The sequence below is a fragment of the Corvus moneduloides genome, chromosome Z (assembly GCF_009650955.1).
Source record: "Corvus moneduloides isolate bCorMon1 chromosome Z, bCorMon1.pri, whole genome shotgun sequence".
Taxonomy (NCBI): Eukaryota; Metazoa; Chordata; class Aves; order Passeriformes; family Corvidae; genus Corvus; species Corvus moneduloides.
The window spans coordinates 66,373,363-66,390,405 of record NC_045511.1 but is presented as its reverse complement, the minus strand read 5'-3'; the positions used below and the strand labels follow the sequence as shown (position 1 = coordinate 66,390,405).

General features: G+C 38.8%; 1 protein-coding gene across 2 annotated transcripts in view; it reads right to left on the bottom strand.

Annotated features, from left to right (window-relative positions):
• Positions 1–10,590, bottom strand: part of TNPO1 (transportin 1) — a 74,206-nt gene extending 63,616 nt beyond the window's left edge. Inside the window, exon 1 of one of the 2 annotated variants that reach the window (XM_032095441.1) lies at positions 10,478–10,590. The gene's annotated coding sequence lies outside the window, so the exon portion shown is untranslated. The remainder of the gene's footprint in view (positions 1–10,477) is intronic. The other variant, XM_032095438.1, reaches the window with a different exon arrangement.
• Positions 10,591–17,043: the final 6,453 nt, after the last annotated feature.

Genomic DNA, 17,043 nt, shown 5'->3' with positions numbered 1-17,043 from the left:
AAATCAAAATGATACACAGCTTTGGAACCTGTTCCTCATGACAGATCAGAATGCAGACTTCTGAAAACATCTGAGACAAGTAGCAGATATAACTTAAAAATGAAGTCACGGCTTAAAAAATCCTTATACCTGGATGGGTATAAGACTGTGAAAAAAGATGCAGTCCCTGAAATTCTAGCATTCACTTTCCTTCAGTTATGCATTCATTCTTATCAACTAACAGAGATTAATAAAAATAAAGACACTAACAGATGCAAGATTCCTCTTTTGACTTACTGCATGCTTGAAAAGGTGGTTCTAGCCCCTGCAAATCTTGGAAAGAAAGTCATACAGTGAGAGACTCCATGGTGCCCGTTCCTCTCACATGGCTCAGCCAAGACAGACAGGCACAGGCACGTGATTTACATCCATTGCTCTTCTTTTTCAGTAATGTTTGCAGACAAAGTCATCTCTGCTACTAAAACCAGCAAACGTAAAGGAGATAACACCTCATCATGGGATAGTGCCAAATTTGGGGAAGTTCTTGGCCCTGAAAAGAATGCATTGTTTATTTAAAATTAAGTTACTCACAATTATTAAAAAAACTTAATCTAAGTAAGCAGTGATCTGTTTTTAAGATAATTTTGAAAATGTCTGCACCATGATGAACTAAAATACATCTAAGTTCTCCAACTGTTGTCAAAATGTAGGCACTTATAAACCAACCAAGTTTAGAGCAAAATGTATATTAAAAAGTATATATTCCCCATGAAACAGTTCACAAATTTAAATTCCTTCTTGTACAACACTATCTTAACAATCATAAACAATAATAATACATTAGAAGGTAAAAATTAGGAATCTCATTAAATAAGATACAGAACTTGTAAAGGTGCTGAAGACCTTTTGCTAGTAGAAAGAGGTAACAAATACACGTCAAGTGGCGTATTTATTTGTAAGTAAGTTTTGATGCATAAATGAGGTAAAAATGATCTATTGTGGAAAAGCTAAGTTAAAACCAAATACACAAAATTAAATCTTTTGACCTTCCAATTTAAATTACTAAAATTAGTTATTTTACACTGTTTAAATCAGACCACTGTCTTTTCATGGTATGCACTCACTGGAAAGAAACCAACTGTAAAGAAATGAGTACAAAGGAAGCCTCAAAAAACTGAGAAGTCTCCTCTGGAAAGGCCATCAGGCATAATTAGGAATTCAGTACAGGGTTCAAGACAAAAATTATATTGGGAGCCTTAAGACCTGATTAATCAGGATTAGGTTTTATTTTTACTTCTTGGCAAAATACCTTGCATCCCAGGATACACATAATTCAGAACCACACACTCACCTACTTTCCTCCCAGACTTTTTCTGAACACTCCATGTGTTTTAAAACCTTTACACACAGAACATGCACTAAGACATGCGACTGTCAGTGACACTACCACTGTCTGATCTGTCATTGGTGACAACACTGGTGCTTTGGTGATATGTGCAATACTGACAGCAACAGTGCTGGCTAAATCATTATCTCTGGTTATTGTAATAGAATGCTAGTGTATTCTTCCCTGCATAGCTGATCAATTTCCTTACTGCAGTGAGTGGCTTATCTAAGGTTCTTAAGATGCTGTTGCCTCAAGGAAATGGCAGTATTTCAGTTTCTATTAGTCCCTGCATGTCTCCAGTAAGCAGGTATCTGTCCTGCATAGGGATTTATGGGTGGAGTCATAGACGAGCTGGCAGGTACACTAGTGGAAGAAGATTTACAAACCTTCAGAAAGAAACTGGAATTCGGTCTTACCCAGTGAGCCTGAGTACAGGGTGTTCTCTAATCTCTAATGTCAGATAAATATAAAGAAACTACATTCTCATGGAAAAGAGTGAGGAAATAATTACTGATCTGGAATGAAGCTCCCTCCAAAAGAGAATGTGTTCCTCAGTGGGAGCAGTCAACTGCTCCAATCATACACATAAACAAAAGGATGATACCCTAACCACCCTAACCAAAGAAGCAAAACTCTTATGGTAAATAAGCAAATAGGACTTACTGATCTTAATGAGAATGCTAAAGAATGACTGCACAATCCTTGTTTCTCAAGCCTCAGATAAACAAGGGAGTAAATAAAGGCAGAAGTACTGCCACCCCCAAACTGTTCCTGCATCTATATAAACAGTGGAATTTGCAGACACATCAAAACCAATGTTTTTGCCTTCTCTGAACATCAATATTTTCAGATAAGTAATTATATGAGCTGAATTTATTATTGTTTAATACAACGAACAGTATGATCCAAGTGCTTCAAAATTAACTTGACAGAAATTTTGTGAGACAACTACAGAAGAACAGAGAAATGTCTGTCTTATTGAAGACACATTATTAATACAAATTAAAACAATATTAAAAATTCCTAAAGAAGATTTCCAGTTTTCATTTGACCAAAGCAATAAAACTGACTGCATATTGTGGCAAGGAAAGCAGCATAATCTTAAGAGCGAAGACTATTTCCATTAATAGATGCACACTGAATATCCAGTAGAAATAACCAGTGGAAGAATGCTTTAACTTTTTCAGTTTAAGCATATTAATGCTCTTGGATATGACATCTGAAGATGAGGTTTTAGAGAGGTCTCAGACTTCCAATTAAACAAGATATTCAAGTTGTTATAGTTTGAAGCCAACAGATATCACAGAATAAAACCTAAAGAATTGTTCTACACAGATCTTCATGGCCCTTTTCAGCAACGGATGTTAAGAGAGCACTGAATAATTACAAGTAGACAGGTGGACTTATACTGTCTAGTTAAAACAAGGCACAAATATAGGAAGCAATTTAAAAACAAAAGTGTAACAGTTTAATTCTTACTGTATTCTCTCATTTCTAGCCTCTCAACTGTAGCTGTTAGATCAGTTTTGAAACAATATTGAACCAGTGTAAAGGAAATTGCAAGCAAATCTGAATGCAAGTAATTCACCTTACCTAAAGCTCCTGTGCTGAAGTGGCTACATTGCTGTTAATGCACAGATAGAGACTGTTATTGTACAGATGAATGATCACATAAAATTCCTTGAGCAGTTTTATGCAGCCTTAATCAACTTGCTACCAGCCCCCTTAGCAATTCTTTTACGTCCTTCTGGTTCAAATGCAGCATTTCATGAAAGAAGAAACATTAGAAACAAAAAATTAAATTAGAAGTACATTATGCGTTCGGGTTAGAAAAGTGAGGTAGACTGAAAGAATCTGAACATGTAAAAATGCAATTAGATGAAGAATCTAATTGTAATTCTTAAGTCATAAGTTTTCAATATTTTAGTCATTTAAATACTTATATGTTGGTTTGTGAAGGATATCAGAATGTATTTGAATCAGAGACTAGCTGCTGTGATCAGTTCCTTATTCTAAATGATACATATGTAAATGAATTCCCTTGAAATGCTATAAACAAAACAACCAATAAAAAAAAAATTCAAGGGTTTTAAAGGTTTGCTTTTCTTTTTCCCTCGCCCAAAGATAAAAGAAATTTATTTAGTGGAGAAACTGTAATTTAAAATAATTCAATCTGTCTTAAATGCACAGGTCATTTAATAAATTGAAGGCCACTTAAAATACGTTTTTCATAAAAACTGGTGGCAAATCACTTCACCAACTCCACTAAATAAACTTACTGGCATTCTACAAATCATCTTTGTCTTTAAAAAGTATGCAACCACTACATGAAACATAAAGCTATGAAGAGTTGAAACTACAGTTACAGGCTGAACTGTGTATAGCCAAAAGAATAAATTAACACCTCTCCCCTATATAACAGTTCTTATACATTATCATAATGCAGAATATAGGCTTTTTTTCCTGCTAGTGATTTTATGATCTTCACCTTGAGAATCAATTTATTGACCTGCACCATGCTTTGTCATATGATGCCCTTTAAAATGTGTAATACAAAAAGCATTCCAAGATACTTTCTGCCCTTTCTCACTTTTTATGTGGAAATTCTCCTTAGGTGAAATGTTCACAGAGGTCTTAAGTCTCTCTCATACTTCTCATTCTCCCTGTATTTGCCTACTGGAAAACATTTATATTCTGTTTTGTCATTCAGTTGTAAATGGTATGCAGAAAAGGCTGTTTCGTTACATGCCCGACACATTAGAGCCTTATATGTAGAGCTTCTGGGCACTACCATACCTGAAAATTAAGTATAAAATGACATATTAAATTGCAAAAAAAAATTGAGCAATTTTCTGCATAATATGGCAGCCAGGTTTTTTTAACTTCTTTCAAATTATCTTCAATAACAAACCTGACTGTTTGACAATGTATTGAATGTCTTATAAACAAGGTGTCTTATACACAAATAAAAACATTTTCATAAAACTTGGTCTTGCCTGATGGTTTAACACCAAGAGAGTTAAAGCTGTTCAGTATAGATAAGACCAATGTTGATTTTTAATACTTTTTCAGGATTTCAAAATTGAACTTAAAAGTCTAACTGAGGAAATCTGAGGTCAGTTTCAAACACATAACTAAATTAGCATAATCTGAAAGGACGTTTGTATAATAAATTGTTCTCTCTAATTAACACTTACTGAAAATGTAAACAGGACAGCTGAGCTTCACTGAAGTAAAAATTTGTTTGCCTTCTTTCAGACCTACCTGGCCCTAGCAGGGCTGAAGTAATTAATCTACACAGTACTGATGCAGTAGAGTAATGAATTTTATTATCTTACATTGATATCATCTTCTGGAGGACCCAAGGATTAAATTGCAATGAAAATATTACACTATATCTAACCACTCTGAACTTGAGGTACCTTTTTGTAAGCTCCACAGAAGACACTAGAAGGGATGTTGCAGAGCACAAAACCATGTACTACAGCACCTTTTCTAGAATTCCTTCTGACGTGTAATATTTTATCACAGATATCAAACTCTCAAATTAATTTTTAATGTCTCACCTTACTTATCACTGTATCACACTTAATTCTAACTCTTACAGCTTCTGCTATTATCTCTGATAAAACAAGAGCAAGAAGAAAATATGAAGAAAAATACAAATATTATTTTCTATTATTGCTCTTTCTACCTGTAGAATTTTACATCAGAACCAAACATATATATAAGTGTCACATTTTATCTGTGAAAATAGCAAGTCAGATGACGAATAATTCACAGGCCAACATTTAAAATTTCCACCACAGTTTAAGTACAACTTGTATGCCCTCACACAATTCAGGGTAGTTATTTGGTCCCATGGGTATACTCTTTCTCCTAAGCTCCAAGAAAAAATTGTGGCAAAGAAATTGTCCTTATGTTCAATTAAATCTGCATTATTACCCAAACCATTATTACCTACAGTGAGATCATCAAAAGGTAGCCTCTGCTATCTCATTTAACCTTTAAAAAAACAAGAAAAAAAAAGAGAGAGAGAGAATCTCACCCCAATGGAGCTAAAATTATCAAAGACTCATTATGATCCATTATCCCTGTTACCTGGAACAAAAGAAACAAAGCAAGGACAGTATCCTCAATATCTGATGATTCTCAAACTCATGTGCTGATACAAAAATTCGTATTCTCAACTGGGAAAATATTAAAAAATGCAGCTTCATATAGTAATTAATTTTCTCATATCTAAGTGAAATATTTCATCTTTAAAACATCATAAAGCAATTAATAAAAATAAAAATAGAAACAACAAACAAAACAATCCACACAACAGCTGAACTCTGTGGAGGTTATAGGCAAGATTAACCTAGAATCCCCTCATCAGCATCATTTTTTCCACCCCACATCTGAAAAGACTGCAAGTGGAAGTAGCAACCAGAACAAGAGTATCTTGAAATGTACAATGCAAATGAGGGACGCTACAAGTATTGCCAATTGTGCTGTATTTAATTTTTGTTTGCTATTTTGATTCTGTGTAATCACCAAGAAATTAAGAGAATCACTGGAATAGACAATGCTTAACCTGATAGGATTCCTTGCTAAACTGAAAAACATACTATCATCACAGATTGTAAAATATATTACAAGTACTCATTGGTTCAAAAACCAACAGTTATCTCCTGGGGAAATAGGGGATTCTCCAGAAGCAAAGAATTTTGAGGTTACAGTGTGTTACCCAGTTTTTGGTGGAGAAACAAGGAGACAATATAAAGTCTTCTACAGATACATGGAAGATTTTGTAAGGAGGGTGTCTGAAGTAATTTGTCAATGTAATCACATGACCAAATAAATTCTTACTTATTAAAGATGAAAAGATTTTAAGACAGGAAGACATCTGAACATATGATATATAAACACACATATATTTGCACGAAGAGCATACATGCTCTCTATGTTAGAGAGAATAATGAAACAATTAAGTATTTTTAAACTGGTTTAAAATGGTTATTTCCTGTCATCAGTTGACCTACTTCTATTCCTTTTCCAAGGGGCTCCAAAAGCATCTCTGCTTCAGACACCAATGTTTTCTGCCTAGCAATGACTGTTTTCTTACATGCAAGTAAAGAATGCAATTACATGAGTCTTGTGTTCTTTTTAATGTGATTCCCATTTGTCCAAAAGCTCCCACTCAAAGTTCATCTTGTTTGGTTTTAACTACTTTTTGTGGGCCAGGTTCAACAACTGAAGCTTCCATCTCTTATGCCAAATTCATCTATTTACATTACACTTAATGGACTACAGTCACTCCTGATTTCCAGAGACATGGCTTGAGGCTTGCCTGCACAAAAGAATAATTTATTGTAATTTAAGGTTGGCTTTGTTTTTCCCCTGATGAATTGACTCAAGCAAAACTGATGTAAAACAGACTGAAGTATCTGTTTAGATTTTTGCACTGATTTAGCTTATCTGGTAGAAGAAGCAGATGTGCTCTTTTTAGTCTCTGATGAAAATTACTCTTGCCTTCCCACACCTGTCTGCTACTGACTTTTCTTCCTTATCTGTAAAAGAGGTGGTCAAAGTGTAGTGCAGATGCCACTTATGCTTCCTTCCATGCTACATTCAAAACTTAACCGAGGCACAGCTTCTGGGTCTCACTGCTCATATACAGCCAGCACAGCAATGCCCCCCTGGCCTCCACAAAATCTGTGGGAACAGTTAGGAACTACGGCAGCCACCACCCACACTCAACATAATGAATAGCTCTGCTGTCCCCATGCAGACCTGCACTGCTGGTTCAGGATAGAAGAAGAAGAGGACCAAGACATGGTGAAGTAGGAAGAACAGGATTAAGGAGGTACATGCATGCAGAGGAAGCCAAGGTTCCACTTTGATTTTGCTGGAGGTGAAGGTTGATGATATGGGTATGTACGTGAAGGAGAAAGGATATGACTGAAGTCTGAAATGAAGAATAAACTTGTATGGGTGCACAAACAGAAAGGGAAGCTTAAATGTGAGCATTGGACTGCAATTCTAGCTTGAATGATAGGAACATGCAGTAGGGAAGGTGGGAGAAGAGCCATAGATGAGGCTCTAGTTTGGCATGGTTGGAAAAGCATGTGACCCTGGATACCAGAAGTGACTGATGATAATCACATACCTACTAAGTAAGTTTGGGAACTTCTGGTCTGTACTGTCTCACAATTACTTCTGCAAGTCTGTTCTTTTTGAATTCTAACACAGTAAGTTTTCTTGCATCTCTGTACCACCTACTATCTATTTTCTATTCTCTGCCAAAAACATTTTGTCTTGCCTTTCCTTCTCTCATATATAGCACTGATCTAATATTTAAACTAATGCACTCAGTGGCATGCTCACCATAAGCAGCACATTTTCAGTGTTTAAGGGTATCTCACAGTGGCTTGTAGAAAATGCTCTACAAAACTAAATTACTTAACAGGAGAATAATTTAAGAGTAATTTTCTGTTCTATAGTCAAGGTTTAAAAACCAAAAATTTTCTTTAAACGCAAGTTTTATTTGATTTTATGCCTTGAGATTTCACTCATATAGAGACAGACATATACAACAGACACAGACACATACACAAACTCAAAATTTCAAATGCATTCAGTACACAGGAAATTAACAAACAATTGTTCTAAAATTGTTTAAATTTCACTCTGGAGCCTGGTTTGGAAAAGAAAACCTCCTAAAGGCTAAAAGTGACATTTGGAGGTTTATTTCATAATGTTATTACAAATGCCATATTCAAAGGCATCCATGTATACAAGTATAAATATGTACAGTGTTTCACCATGTACATGACAGGTCTGTACCTAACATACCTAAGCTAAACAGTGGATCTACACAACTATATCTCTTTCAATGAGAGATTTAAAATAATTTCAGTATGAATTGTATAATATAGCGATATTAGTATCTTTCTGTATATGAACATATTATTATTATATATGTACAATACATGCAATAAAAATATTGTATAGTATATGTTTGAAATCTATCAATATATGTAGAAAGGCTACCTGGACTACCCAAATCAGTATATAAAACAGTGGAAAGCAATGGATTTGGTGATTGAAACATACTACTGTTACATGTATTTAAATGTTTGTAGAATTTGGAACCAAATTAATGGGTAAAATTAATTTCTGGGATCAAAACTGACCACAACAACAACATATTTAAGGCATGAAAGTAATGAAAAAGCAGTCCTACCCTTTCAAAAACAAAGGAAAAATCCTCCCTGTTTCATGCTACTGACATAGTTTGATAATAATGCATTGCGCAGTGCATACCAAGTTCACAGACCTGTTGTACAATTTGTTTTATGACACTGACAACAACACTGGGTCTATGAAAGAAGATCTTTATTATTAAGACATTTCAAAGATAAAATGTCAGTCTTTATTTCAGCCCCAATCTTTAACTGGAAAGATTCTGAATTCGATGAAGGAGGATTTGTAGCCATAGCATCTTGGTGTGCCTGAAGCATGAACAGCATATACTCTACCACAGCTCTGCCACTCTGCTGAACAGTTCTGTGCATACCTATCACCTCACTCAAAGGTAGCTCCATCCCTGGAGCTAAAAGTTAAGCACACATACCTGCTTTATTGAATACCCACATACAAGGACTCCTAAACTGGATTCTAAAGAAATATAACAGAAAAGTGTGTCAGATAAGCCAGTAAAAGCCTACATTCATAAAGCCATTATTATGTTGTTTTAACCTCTCTGTCAAAAGGCATAGCACAATGTAGTAGCTGTGCTTGCACCTGTATTAGTCCATGAAATGTGTCATTGCCTGTATCCAACAGTAATCACGGTCCTTAGTCAATATTCATTCTAACCAGAGCCCTCCTCCTTTAACGCAGTCAATAAACTGCTTTTGTAACCCTGTTTTTGCAACATCATAACTATTCTTTTGTCTTATCCTGCTTTGAGCATAAGTTAGCTCAATCTTGAAAAATGCATTCTAGAGTAATTTTGATAACGCAGAAACTATTCTTCCCAGTTGTAAGCACCTTTCCTCCATCCTCCCACATATCACTCAAAAATAATTACAGTTCACACAGCAGATGTAGAATGAAGACTTATGGGCTCAGTTTCCAATTCTATCAAAGGCTCCTTTTAGGAGTTCGGGAATACGACTGTTTTTTCTGTTCAATTACTCATTTACAGAAGGAACGCAAGTCAACCTTTTGTTCAGTGCATTTTGTAAAGATTTAACCACACCTATGATGCATTCGAATGCCACATTAAGGACTACTTAGCTATGCAAGAGGACAGGCAAACAGGTTAAGAAGCTGTGGTGGCCTGAATACATCGCAGAACAATCCTCACAGTAGGAGGATTTCTCAGGTCTTGAGCAGAAAGTCAAGTGAGAGGAATTATTACCTTCCCAGCAAGGAGATAAACATCTCGCGGACTAATCAAGCCATTTATACCAATCCAGAAAGCGTTCCTGTCCTTTTTACAGTCACCCCACAAAAGGTTCACAAGTTCCATTGTCAATTTCCGCCCAGCAGTTAAATTAACAACCTTCCCATGCAAACGAAAGTACTAGACAAACACGAGAATTCTCGCCTCTCTAGTATTTCGGAATAAAAATTTAAAACCCCACCTATCCAAATCTGTACAGCATGGACCCCATGCGCGCCAGAAACCAGGGTAGGAAATACGGCCACGTTCCCTATCCTGAAGCGACTTTCACTTTCCGGCTCTCTCCAGTGCTGCAGAGACGGCGCCAGCCGTGACACCGGGAGGAGCCGGGGGAAACGCTGGGGGGTATCTCGGGGGCCTCCCCAGGACCCAGGCCGTGGGCCCTCAGGTTCCAGCCGCTGCCTGACCCGTCTCTCTCCATCTCTCCATCCATCCATCCACCCACCTATCCATCCATTCCATCCATCCATCCATCCATCCATCCATTCCATCCAATCCATCCCCGGTAGGAGTGGAAGAGGCAGCCCACGGCCGAGACCCCACGGCTCCCCGCCCAACAGCGACGTGGAGGCCCCTGACATCGGCCGGGGGACCCGGCGGCGACTACCGGGGATAGGACGTCCCAGCCCGCCCCTCGCAACGCGGACACGTACCCACACCATCCCAGAGCCCGGCGGCAGGGGAGTGGCGAGGGAGCAGCCCGACCTCTCCCTCCGCAGTTCCGCGCGGTGCCGCTCCGGCCCCCGAAATGGCTGAACAAAGGGAACTCGCTCGGCCGCCGCCGCCCCTCGATTGGCCGTGGGGCGGTGCCAGGGGCGGGGGCGCCGCTGCCCCGGTCACCGCGGCAACGGCGGGCGGGATGGAGGCAGCGGTGAAATGGCCGTCCGGCCCCGCCCGGCCTCGCACGCCGCGGCACCCCGGCACGAACGGGCTCCGCACAGGAATCCTTCCCCCTGGGCCCCCCAGGTCGGGCTCCTCTGCCCGCACCCCCTCACGCCCGGACCCCTCCCGCAGCAGCCGCTCCACAGAAGGTGCCTGACACGTGCCAAAATCACGGAAAACAAAAAAATGAGGCTAAAGTCTAGATAGCAAAGGTAGAGCACCCTAGATTTCATCATAGGCAGGCAGTGCAAGTGCACAGCCAGGGTCTTCCCAGACTTCTCTGGGAGTGAATGGATTCAGAGCAGCCCCGAGAAGAAGGACTTGGTGGTACTGGCGTATGAAAAGTGGGACATGATCTTGCAATGTGCATTTGCCACCCAGAAAGACAGTTGCATACTGGGCTGCATCAAAAAACATGAGGCCAGCAGCCTGGGGAAGGTGATTCTTCCCGTCTGGCTTCTATATTCAGCTCTGGAGTCCTTACCACAGGAAAGGCATGGACCTGTTGGAGCAGGTCCAGAGGAACACACTTCCAACCCAAACCATTGTGTTCTATAATTCTATGATGTAGCCAGGTGTCCTGGCAAGAAGACTGCTGCATATTCATTCATGGCTGTGGGCGTCCCAGCACGTTACAGTAGCAATTTCTAATTGTGCTGCAAAACTCTCTCCTTGACTGTAAGCACTAGCTACCTTTTTATTAAACAATGAAAGCTGATATTTTTTACCTGTCGCAATGACCGCCACTGACCACTGCGCAGGCTAGCCCCTGCGGTGTGCGACAGGAGTGGGGAGCAGCTGGAGGCTCTCGGCTTTAAAGCTGCTCCTCGGGAGTTCAGCTCTGCCCACGGGAGCTGAAGCTGCAGGCACAGTGGCTGTCAGCAGTCCCGACAAGGGAGAGGATAAAAAGTAGCAAGGAGGCTTGCCACACGGGAAAACCCAAACCTACTGGAAGCAACTCACAGGAGACAAAGCCTCGAGCAGCTCCAGGGAACCCCTTATAAGGGGAGGTGTTACAATGGGGATGGCTTAACTGGGGACCAATAGAAATCTCTAAGGGAGGGCTATGGACGAGGATAGATATTTCCTTGGGCCAATAGCCTCAAGGGGAGGAGGGAAAGGGATCACATGCCCCAATGGGACATCGAAGTTTAGGGGATTTCCAAGGGGGGAGGTATCTAGAGGGGTAGGGTCTCGGGGGATTGATGGGACCACATAAGGGTAAATTGGGAGGTTTCAGATGATGGACACTGGACCTTCGGGAACAACAGGAGGGGTTTGGGTGATTGATAGGGAAAGAGTTAGAACAAGGGGAGGAGAACAACCATGTAGGGAGCACCGGGGGAGAGGCTTGGGTCTGGGGGAAGCCAACTGGGAATAGGAGTGGGGAAGGTAGGGATGAACCATTGGGGTACAGAAAACTTATATAAAAATACAATAAAGGTATCGCATCACCACATTTACCCAATTTCTAAAGCTTATAGACCATTTAGAAAAGCACATTCTTGAGACAAATGCAGTTGGTAACTTTGCTTGTGGTCCCCTTGTGTGTCTTCTGCTCTTGGAAACACATAGTCTTCTCTCAGTCCTCATTTAAACAATCCTTTCAGTCTGCCTCTTTGGCATACACATAACCCTTCCACAATCCCACATACTACTATGATTTCACAACAAGCAAAAGCTTTTGATAGTGTCTTCCATAAAGGGAGCTGCTCTCCCAGCCACTTGTCTAAGTCAGCACTCAAATGTTGCTGCATAAGGTCAGCTCTAGCATTGTGCCAGACTACATTTCCTAGTTGTTGTTGCAGAGGAAAACTTGAAAACACAACTGGTCTGAACACCAGAATTTTAGACTTGTGATACGTTCATCATCTATTACTCCAACACTTATCTCAATTTATTTTTTTTCATAGGATATGTCTGGTAATCTTGCAAATACTAACACTTCAGTACTATGTCTAAATCTCCTCATGCAGGAAGATGTGTTATGTGCACATTCAAAAGACTGCTTCCCTCTGTTGAAACTCCTGCCCACACAGTCAAATTAAATACCAGTTAATTTCCGCAAGTATTATTTTACTGTGTATTGTTCTGAGCAGATTGTAATATAGTTATATGCTGAATTGTGATTTATACTTTAATACTTACACCTGCAACAGTCACTGTATATTCATTATCTTGTAATAAAATCTCTCAGCTAACAGGAAAGTAGGTATGTGGGGCTGTGTCATCCAGTTCAGCCTTCCTGAGTACAGAGACATATGTCCTATAGCTTACTTCCACCTTCGCCAGCAATCTGCTGGCAAAGTGCTGGCCTGCTTTCCTTGTGAAAAGATTCTGTGTGATCATGGTCTGCCTGCATGCCAAATCCTCTGCTGTTTTCTTCCTGATAGTTTTCAACCTGTTGGTCAGCTGCAGTCAAATCTGACTGACAGGTGAGGGTCTCCAAAAGATAATGAAGTTCAAGGCTTGTGACAAAGAGTCGGGAGCTAGGTATAGGAGAGGGGCTGGGATAATGAGGAAATGCTGGAAATAGTAGAAGGAAGGGATAGTTTCTGCCTGTTTGATATCCTACTAATTTATCACTGACAACATACTAGTTGGTCCAGCCGACATGCATAATTTAAAATGAGAGTTGTAATACTGTTTCTGGCCCAGCTGTCTGCCCAGAGATGTGGGAGGGAGCTCGTGGTAACAGGGTTTAGTGGATATGGGACGGGGAACTACAAATACTCAAGTTGTGATGCATGTCTTGGTACCTGATATAGGTATTTTAAACCAGTTTATAGTAAAAGAAAGCTACAAAAGCAGCATAGTCAACTACTCAAGGATTCTGCTAAAGGGGACAGAGAAGCCAGTGTGACCACACTGCTGGTGTACATCACCATCTCCAACTGCAGAAATGCTTTTTTGGTGGCATCATTAAAATGAACCAGGCCTAGTGTGTCCTTCTGCTGGAAGTAGAATGGAAGAATGAAAGATAAGACCTACCTTTGCCTGACTTTAACCAGATTTAAGGTAAATGCAGATTACTAACTTTCTGCCAAGTTTCTAATGATTTCTTTGTTTTCATAAAATGAAAGATTAGAAGCAAGTAATGCATTTTCGTTGAAGTGCACTTTCAGACCTGATGCACCAGTCTGCTGTACTTAAACAAGGCAAATAAAACTGTAATCTATGTATCCATTTTACTCTAGTGATAGATTGCAGCAGAGTATGTTTAAATAGTTTTGCTTTCCATGCACACTTGACATCATCTGTGAAAGACATCTTCCATACAAAGGAAGGTCATTCCCTGGTGGTCCTTTTCAGGTGCTGATTATATGCTATCAGCAAAACATGAAGGAAACAGGTTACTGAAAAATGAGCATTGTCTCCATGTTCACATACAGGCATCGAAGTCTTTAGGGATGGTGAGGTATCTGGGTATTAGATGCAGCCTAGTCATGATAGCACATAGCAAGGCAGAGCTAATTTATCTGTTTTCTCAATACAATAATTTTGACTGAAAAAGCCAAAGGGCTGTGCTAAACAATTCCTAAATTTATTTGAAACCAGCCTAATCATGTCTACATTGCGCTGATGATGCATTATACAGATATACATTTAAATTTTTTTTAATTTGACACTGCAGTTCTGTCTGTGTGACTGCAGGTTATTTTTTTGGAGCAGACTTAGTTATTTTCACTATCATTTGTTATCATTTGTTGGATTTTAAGCACCTGATTTTTCTTGACAGGATCAAGCATGGAGATTCATCATCTGAAAGCACAGAGATTCATCATCTGAAAACTGCAAGGGCAGTTTTCTTAGTAATAAATGAAGCTGTGCAGTTCCCGTGAAAATTTGCCCTCCAGCTTACAAAGAATGACTTAAATGAGTATTTGGATTGTTGTACAGAGGAATCGGAAACAACCTGAGGTGCTGTACAGATGCTGATAATGTGTCCTGCAATTTTTCCAGGTTTAGTCTTCCATTTATAAGTAAGAATAAGTTAGGATTGAATAAAACCTAGAAATTAATGTAAAGATGTTTTGGTATTTGCATGAATTTGCAATTTGGAAAATGGCAGGCAAAAGAGGTGTTACTGTCCAATACGTATCAGTGAGATACCAATTTACATAGTCATGGACCATGTTTAAATGCTAATATTACTGTTTTGTTGATCATCAAAACCAGGAAAACAATCAAAAATTGTGAGTCTCCGACATTTATTCTTACTTAATGTTGGAAAATTTGTCAGAGTAGTAGCAGTCACCAGACAAGAAATAACACAGATTAAGAAACCTAACAAAAAAAAAAAAGAGAGAAATCTGACAGATAACCACTCCCATAAATAAGATTAACAAGGTGTAAATGTGAGTATTTGCATTGTTACACTGTTTTTAAGGCGATAAGAAGAAAAAAGGTGGAAGGAAGGAAGGAAGGAATTTGGAAGGAAGGAAGGAATTTGGAAGGAAGGAAGGAATTTGGAAGGAATTCGGAATTCGGAAGGAAGGAAGGAGGGAGGGAGGGAGGGAAGGAAGGAAGGAAGGAAGGAATTCGGAAGGAAGGAAGGAATTCGGAAGGAAGGAATTCGGAAGGAAGGAATTCGGAAGGAAGGAAGGAAGGAAGGAAGGAAGGAAGGAAGGAAGGAAGGAAGGAAGGAAGGAAGGAAGGAAGGAAGGAAGGAAGGAAGGAAGGAAGGAAGGAAGGAAGGAAGGAAGGAAGGAAGGAAGATTTAAGTAGTAAATGAAATATATATTCACATACAGTTAATTATTATAGTAAAATAAAGCAGGATTTGTTCAACAATATGCAGTTTACATGTTTTGGAAGCATTATATATGAAAACAAAGTAAAATGGTAACCTCGGCAAAGACCTGGTCAGTACCTGTGAGAAATACATGATTAACCAGTGTTCCTGGTCAGACAGAAATAACACAGATTGCTTAATTTCATAGGCATGGTTAATTAATTTCATGGACAAAATTTTTAATAGATTTTCAGTATGTGCAAAGTTACACCCTTAACTATTTCCTGGTTTGCGAGAGTCTGAAAATATCACTGCTGTTTTGCCTATCCAAAGAGTACTTCATTTTAGTGAAGTTCATGAACTATCTCTATATGGGGACTCACTGTTAAGAGAAATTTCATATCAATTTTTTGTGTTTGTGGAATTGTTTGTAAGAATTTGATCCACTTTTTTTTTAGCTAAAAATATTTTTTCAACTACATTCTGACAAGATGGTGTTTAGTGTTAGCTGTTGCGATCTATTTCAACTTAGTTTCTATTTTGTATCACTACAAAGGAATAAGCTGCTTTCCTAAAGGTTTTGATTCACAATTGAAGATAAATTTAGCAGTAGCAACTAAAGCTGTTATTGCCCAAAGCATTCTACACCAGCCAATTCTCTGAGATTAGTCATAGCATGCCAAGTACATTTCAAGTAGAATTTAAAATACAAATATTCTGGAATAAATGTCAAGTTGTATTGATTATAATGCGTTTAAAACAAATTAAATATATGCTTTAAGCATATAGTTTCACTGGGCTGGCTGAAGGTCAAAAAAGTTAAAAGCTGGTATGTTAAATAAAAGAATAGGAAAAATATGTGAAGGAGGCCATCAACATGTAAACCAAGGCTGGTAGCAGTTGCTGACATAAAAAAACTATTCATCATCTGTCTAGGTACCATTTTTACAGAAAATTCTTTATGAACATTTTCTGAAATCCTCATGTTATTCTTGGTTGGCCACTGGAGTTTTTTCAGTGGAACCTGTTTGATTCATGTTTCATAAAGTTAATTTTTCCATCTGGAAACAGCAGGAATTCTGAGAAGAAATCTTTGGAGATAATTGAAGGCACAGAATGAGCTGCATGAAGAATGTAATCTGTTGTCTCTATGACTGCTTTATTTTCCAATTCGTTTGCATGAGTGGAAAAGGGACAGTAGTAGAACCAGCAGAAAAGATGTAAGTGCTTACCAGTCAAAGATTTGTTTCATGGTGTATAGACACAGGCATAGTCCTCCTACTTTTGTCTTTACAGGGAGTGGAGGCAACAGCAGTAAAAGAGTGTTGAAAGCCCCTTTTCCTCTTTCCAGGAGCAGTGCTGGTGACTACATTAACCAATGGTGAAGGTCTCTATGTGGGTTATCTCCAAGATAACTGTGCTGGAGGAGATTGAAAGAAAATATTATGAGAGGTTAGAGATTGGCTAAGTTGATAAAGATGAAAAAAAGATGAAAAAAAGTAGAAAAAAACTGAGTTAATTAGTGAAGATGTCAGGTAGATATCAAAGATTTGTGAGCAGTGAAGCTGGGAATAAAAAGGACTCTGAGAAAGGGAAGAGAAA